This window comes from Asparagus officinalis, chromosome 1 (genome assembly GCF_001876935.1).
Source record: "Asparagus officinalis chromosome 1, Aspof.V1, whole genome shotgun sequence".
Taxonomy (NCBI): Eukaryota; Viridiplantae; Streptophyta; class Magnoliopsida; order Asparagales; family Asparagaceae; genus Asparagus; species Asparagus officinalis.
Genome location: NC_033794.1, coordinates 87,463,733 through 87,470,499, shown reverse-complemented (window position 1 = coordinate 87,470,499; position 6,767 = coordinate 87,463,733).

The window sequence follows — 6,767 nt, the reverse complement described above, 5'->3', positions numbered from 1 at the left end:
CACCACACAATTCTTTGATTACTTGAAGAAGATTACAATGCTTGCAATTGGCCTCTCTCTCTCTCTAAGATTTCTAAACTCAAAGAGCCCTCAAAAACCTCTTTTTTCATGCTCTTTTTCTCTCTTAAACCCTAAAGGGACGTGTTTCTATTTATAATAAAATACAATCCCAAACAGATTAGAATTCTAAAACGAGTCTGCCACACCCTGGTGTGGTGCAGACCACACGCATAACAGACAGGGCAGACTCTGCCACACCCTGGTGTGGCGCAGACCACACCCATGGCCTGTCTTGAATTTTTATGCAATTGTTGATTTTGATTCTAGGTTTGGATCTCCACTCTCAAGACCAACAATCTCCCACTTGGAGATCAAACCACCATCAATGTGCTCTCCCGAACTCCGGCTTCTTCGCAAGCATCTTCTCCTACTTGAAAAATCCATTCTTCAATCATCAATATCCCGGCGATCTCGTCGATCCTTGTAGTGTGGCTCCGCCTTCGTCTTCTACTCGTGAAGGCCAACTGAAGTTGCGCACAACTTTAGTTTCTCAATGGTGACTATCTTCGTCAACATGTCTGCCGGATTTTGACTCCCCAAAATCTTTATCAAATGCAACTATCCGTCTTCAACTAGCGAGCGTATAAAATGATATTTGACATCGATGTGCTTCTTTCTGGCATGATATACTGGATTCTTGGCAAGATGTATAGCGCTCTGGCTATCATAATAAAGAACTCCTCTCCCTTGCTTCAGATCCAACTCTTCCAAGCACCCGTTCAACCAGATCATCTCCTTTCTTGCTTCAGTCACCGCAACATACTCAGCCTCAGTTGTAGACAAAATCACAATCTTCTGTAGACGTGAGACTCAGCTCACTGCTGTCGACGCTAATGTATAAACATACCCCGTGGTGCTTCGTCTCGTATCATGATCACCGACGAAGTCCGTATCCACGTATCCCTGTAGTACTAACTCCTTCCTCCTGAAACATAATGGCTTGTTCGTTGTCCCTCTCAAGTACTGCATTATCCACTTTACGGCCTCCCAATACTGCTTCCCTGGATTGCTTGCAAATCTGCTCACAACTCCCACTGCATGGGCGATGTCCGATCTTGTGCAAACCATCGCGTACATGAGACTCCCAATGGCCAAAGAATATGACACCCTGCTCATATGCTCTCTATCTGCATCTGTCTTAGGCGATTCCTCCTTAGATAGCTTGAACTGACTTCCAAGGGGTGTGCTAACAACTTTAGCATTATGCATGTTGAACCTCTGAAGTACCTTCTCAATGTATTCAGCTTGGCTCAATCTCAATGTCCCTTCAGCTTCATCCCTACTGATTCGCATTCCTAGAATCTGCTTCGCTGCACCCAGATTCTTCATTGCAAACTCCTTTGCTAGCTGCTTCTTCAAACTATTTATCTTTTCTAAACATGGTCCTGCTACCAACATGTCATCAACATATAATAATAAAATAATAAAGCTAGACTCGAACCTTTTGAAATAACAGCAATGATCCGAATTGCATCTTCTGTAGTCATTATTCTGCATGAAGTTATCAAACTTCTTATACTACTGTCTCGGAGCCTGTTTCAAACCATATAAGCTCTTCTTGAGCTTGAATACCATCTCTTCCTTTCCTTCTTCAATGAAGCCAACAGTCTGCTTCATGTAGATTTCTTCATCCAAGTCAACATGAAGAAAGATAGTTTTCACATCTAACTGCTCAAGAAAGAGGTCTTCTGCAGCCACCAAACTCAACACTACTCTAATGGTTGTGAGTTTCACAACAGGAAAAAATATCTCCGTGTAGTCCACTCCTTCCTGCTGTTGAAACACCTTTACTACTAATCTGGCCTTGAATCTCTTGCTTCCATCACTCTCCTGCTTGACCCGGTAGACCCATTTGTTATGTAAGGCTTTCTTCTGTACAGGTAGCTGAACTAACTTCTATGTCTCATTAGTGAGTAGAGAATCCATCTCCTCCTGCATAGTATGCTCCCACTGTTGAGATTCACTCACTTGCATTGCCTCTTCATAGTACTCCGGCTCACCGCTATCTGTTAATAATAGGTAGTCAAGAGATGAAAGATATCTTGGATTTGGTTTGGGTACCCTGGATGACCTCCTAAGCTCCACGTCCTGGGTAGTTTCTTCTTCACCTGGAGCCTTCTCCATTCTCTGATCAGAACAAACATCATCACCCCTATCTAGAAGTTCCTCTAAATCCATATACTTGGATCCACCTGTATCCGTAGTGCTGCTCCCACTGCTTTAGCTATCCTTAGCATTTTCCTTGTTCTTGTACATCACATCCTCATTGAATATCACGTCCCTACTTCTGATATCTTCCTGAAATCCCAAAGGCGATACCCGAACTCATCAATACCGTATCCAATGAATGTGCACTTCTGTGACTTAGCTTCTAGCTTGTCTCTGACATGGTCACTGATATGAACATAAGCCACACAACCAAATACCCGTAAGTGTGAGAGATTTATCTTATTTCCACTCCAAACCTCCACTGGAATCCTAAAATCTAATGAAACTGATGGCCCGTGATTAATAAGGTAAGCTGCTGTATGCACCGCATCCACCCGAAATGTCTTAGGCAGACCTGCATGTAATTACATGCTCCTGGCACGCTCTATCAAGGTCCTGTTCATCCTCTCCGCAATGCCGTTCTGCTGCGACGTCCCTGGAGTAGTCCTCTCTAAGCGAATACCATTCGTAGCACAGAACCTCTTGAACTCCTCCAGCTCGTATTCTCCACCATTGTCTGATCTCAGACATTTCACCTTTAGATTTGTCTCGTTCTCCACCATGGCCTTCCACTTCTTGAAGATTCCAAACACCTCTGACTTGTGCTTCATGAAGTAGATCCACACCTTCCTCGAGTGATCGTCAATGAAGGTGACATAATATCTCGAACCGCCAAAAGAAGACACACTGGCTGGGCCCCCTACATCTGTATGAATCAAATCTAGCTTCTGAGCCTTAGGTGGCCTTCCACCCTTCTGAAAACTAACCCTCTTCTGCTTCCCAAAGATGCAGTCTTCACAAACCCTGACTTCCACGGTGTCGATCACGGTTAGCTTTCCTTGTGAATGCAAAATCTTCATCCCCTTCTCGCTCATGTGCCCTAGCCTATTATGCCACAGATCTGTACTCTCTTTGCCAGCTGCAATTACGAGGGTGTCACTCGCATGTAAGGTGAGGTAGAGAGTCCCTAGTTTGTTGTTTCGAGCAACTATCATCGTACCGTTGGAGATTCTCCATGAATCCCCTATGAATGTCGAAACATAGCCTTCTGTTCCAAGCTGTCCCACCGAAATAAGATTCCTCTTCAGCTTTGACACGTGTCTCATGTTCTTCAAGGTTCACTTAGAGCCCTTCATCTAAATCTGCACTTCACCCTTTCCAACAATATTACAAGGCTCGTTATTCCCTAAATACACTTTTTCAAAGTCCCCTCCTACATAATTCTTAAATAACTTCCTGTTAGTAGTGGCGTGGAAAGAGGCTTCTGAATCGATGACCCAAGAATCTGAATCACTATCCATAGCAAGGATCAAGGCATCCTGTACGATATGAGCCTCCTGCTCACCCGCATCCTTCTTTGGACTTTTGCAGACTGAAGACATATGGCCCTCCTGGCCGCAGTTCCAACATTTCCCTTTGATAGGCCTAACCTTCGAGTTTGGCCTCTTCTTCACTGATTTCGACCGATTCCTGTGCTGGTTTCCTTTCTTCTGGCTTCTGCCTCTCTGCTCGAAGTTAGAGCTAAACCTGGACCTTCTGATTCGGACGATTTCCTTCTAACCTCCTCGGATAGAATCATGCTAACAACCTCACTCAGCTTCAACTTCTCCTTCCCTACCGAATTACTGATTACCGTCACACAACCTGCCTAACTATCCGACAACTGCGATAGAATCAATAGAGCTTGCACTTCGTTATCAAACGTGATGTTCACGGAGATAAGCTGATCAACAATCATGTTGAACTCACTGAGGTACATCGTGAAGGACCGTCCTTCTGCCATCTTAAGGTTAAAAAGAGTTTTAAAAGATGCACCTTGTTTGCTGCCGGCGGTTGCTCGTAAATCTTCGCGAGCGCTTCCATAAGCTCCACCCTCGTCTTCTCCTTCAAAATATTGTGGACTACTGATTTGATGAACGACAACTGGATTTTCCCTAGAGCCTTCCTATCCAGTATCTCCCAATCACCATCTGACTCCTCCTTCTGCTTTCCCTTTTCTTTGCCCATCAACGGGCGATACAAGTCCTTCTGGTACAGATAGTCCTCCATCTGTGACTTCCAGTAAGCAAAATCTGAACCGTCAAACTTCTCGATCTTTGATTTATTTTCCTCTGTCATGACTTTCACACAAATTGCTGAACGAAGTTCTGATACCAGTTGTTGGGGATTCGAAATAATCAAATCAAATCCGTACCCTTCCGGATCTTGTGTTTGAGAGTTGAGCAAGAAAGAAATTCACCACAAATCAAAGATAAAAACTTGTAGAAAAGTAAACAAGAAAGAACACACCAAATTTAATGAGGTTCGACAACGTGCCTACGTCCTCGGGAGCCACACCATACAATTCTTTGATTACTTGAAGAAGATTACAATGCTTGCAATTGGCCTCTCTCTCTCTAAGATTTCTAACCTCAAAGAGCCCTCAAAAACCTCTTTTTTTCGTGCTCTTTTTCTCTCTTAAACCCTAAAGGGACGTGTTTCTATTTATAACAAAACACAATCCCAAACAAATTAGAATTCTAAAACGATTCTGCCACATCCTGGTGTGGCGCAGACCACACCTATGGCAGACATGACAGACTCTGTCACACCCTGATGTGGCACAGACCACACCCATGATAGACATGGTAGATTCTGCCATACCCTGGTGTGGCGCAGATCATACCCATGACAGACATGGCAGACTCTGCCACACCCTGGTGTGGCGCAGACCACACCCATGACCTGTCTTGAATTTTTATGTAATTGTTAATTTTGATTCTAGGTTTGGGACTCCACTCTCAAGACCAACATATACCTCCAGCCATTGACACCATTGCTTGGAGATGCCTTGATGCTCTGTGTTTTTGTGTTCTTCTAAGCTCACAAACACTCTTATGATGGTGTATAGGAAATAACAAGAGAGAGTAATTAAGCTTAGGGACCCAAAACCCTTTTACTTGTATTTATAGATGTTCTCCCATCAAGCACACACTTAGGGGTAGTTACCACAAAGATAGGATCAAATTAATCATTTACAAATTGGACAGTTACAATAAATTATGAACGTTAGACCACTTTTATTGCTCACCATTACATGGGTGGTTAACACCACACCAGGGCCGGTTCTGAGATTTTAGGGGCCCTGTGCGAAAAGTATATTACAATCAAATTAAAAGAAGTTAAAAGATTCGGAAGTATAGCTTAATTGATTAATTCTCAGATTGAACTTGTTAGACCCTAGAGGGTGGGGGGGGGGGGGGGGGTGATTAGGGTCTTATGCTAATCTAATCTAATTTTATGCTAATTAAAACTAATTAATAAATTTTTCTTGCAAGATAGATATACAATATGTTACAAGCAAGAATAAGCAATATGAACAAATGAATATATCCTAGCAATGAGATATTACAAATATATGAGCAAGGATATATAAACTAACACAAGGGTGAAATAAACAATCTACAAAAGAGATAGGGCAATATGAAGAACAATACACAAAGGCGATATAAGATAAGAATACTAATACAATTACAAACAAAATGATATGATCACGGAGTTCGGTCTAACCACTTGACCTACGTCTCCGCTCCTCACCTCGAGGAGATCTCCACTATCACAACCGGGTTTTCTACGTTTACCCGAATAACGTTTACACCACACAATACAGTTTTCTAGTTTACCGAAAAACTCTACAACTCACACACTCTTGCAATCCCACTCTACACCCTCTCAAGTGTTGAACTAGATGTATCTCCCTCAAGTGCTCGGATACAACCTCTCCCTAGGTTCGTCAACCGACGCTACTCCTCTTGGGACTATCCCCGACTCTCGCCACACACTTCTCTCGGTGTACAAGTGTATTACAAAGTGAATCTCACAATAAGCATAATACAAAATGTTTGTTCTCTACAATGGATGAGAACGAATTATAAGCCCACTCTCTAAGTAACACAATCCCATAACCTAATTATACTATGAATGTAAATACAATAAGCTCAATGGTTGTATGTGTGTAAACAAAGAGAAAATAAAATCAACTAAACTCAATATGAACACTAGCTTAATAAAATGATAATCAAATAAATATAAAGCTAGATTGAGTTTAGAAAACTTCTCAATAGATCAAGAGTGGAAGGAGAAGAGTTGAATGCTCAAACACCAATAGATGATCTCTTTATGCTCTTGTGAAATTGATTTCACAAACTCAAACTCTTAAATGCTTAAAAGCTTCTTAAATATACTTAAACAACACTTAAACCCTTGTTAAAACTCTAGTTTAAAAAACTTCTTGGATTGCCATGTGAACTAAGATCAATGTGGTATTTATAGCCTACCAAAACCTCAGCCAAAAGCCCAACAGAAATGACCAAAAAACTAACAGAATCGAAAATCATATTTTGTACAAAATGACCGTTAGAGTGAACGGCGGTTGACCGTGAAAATGTCGCGGTCGACCGCGAGCCACTTTCGAGGCTCAGAAAATTCCAGAAAGTTTGACGGTCGACCGTGGGAATTTT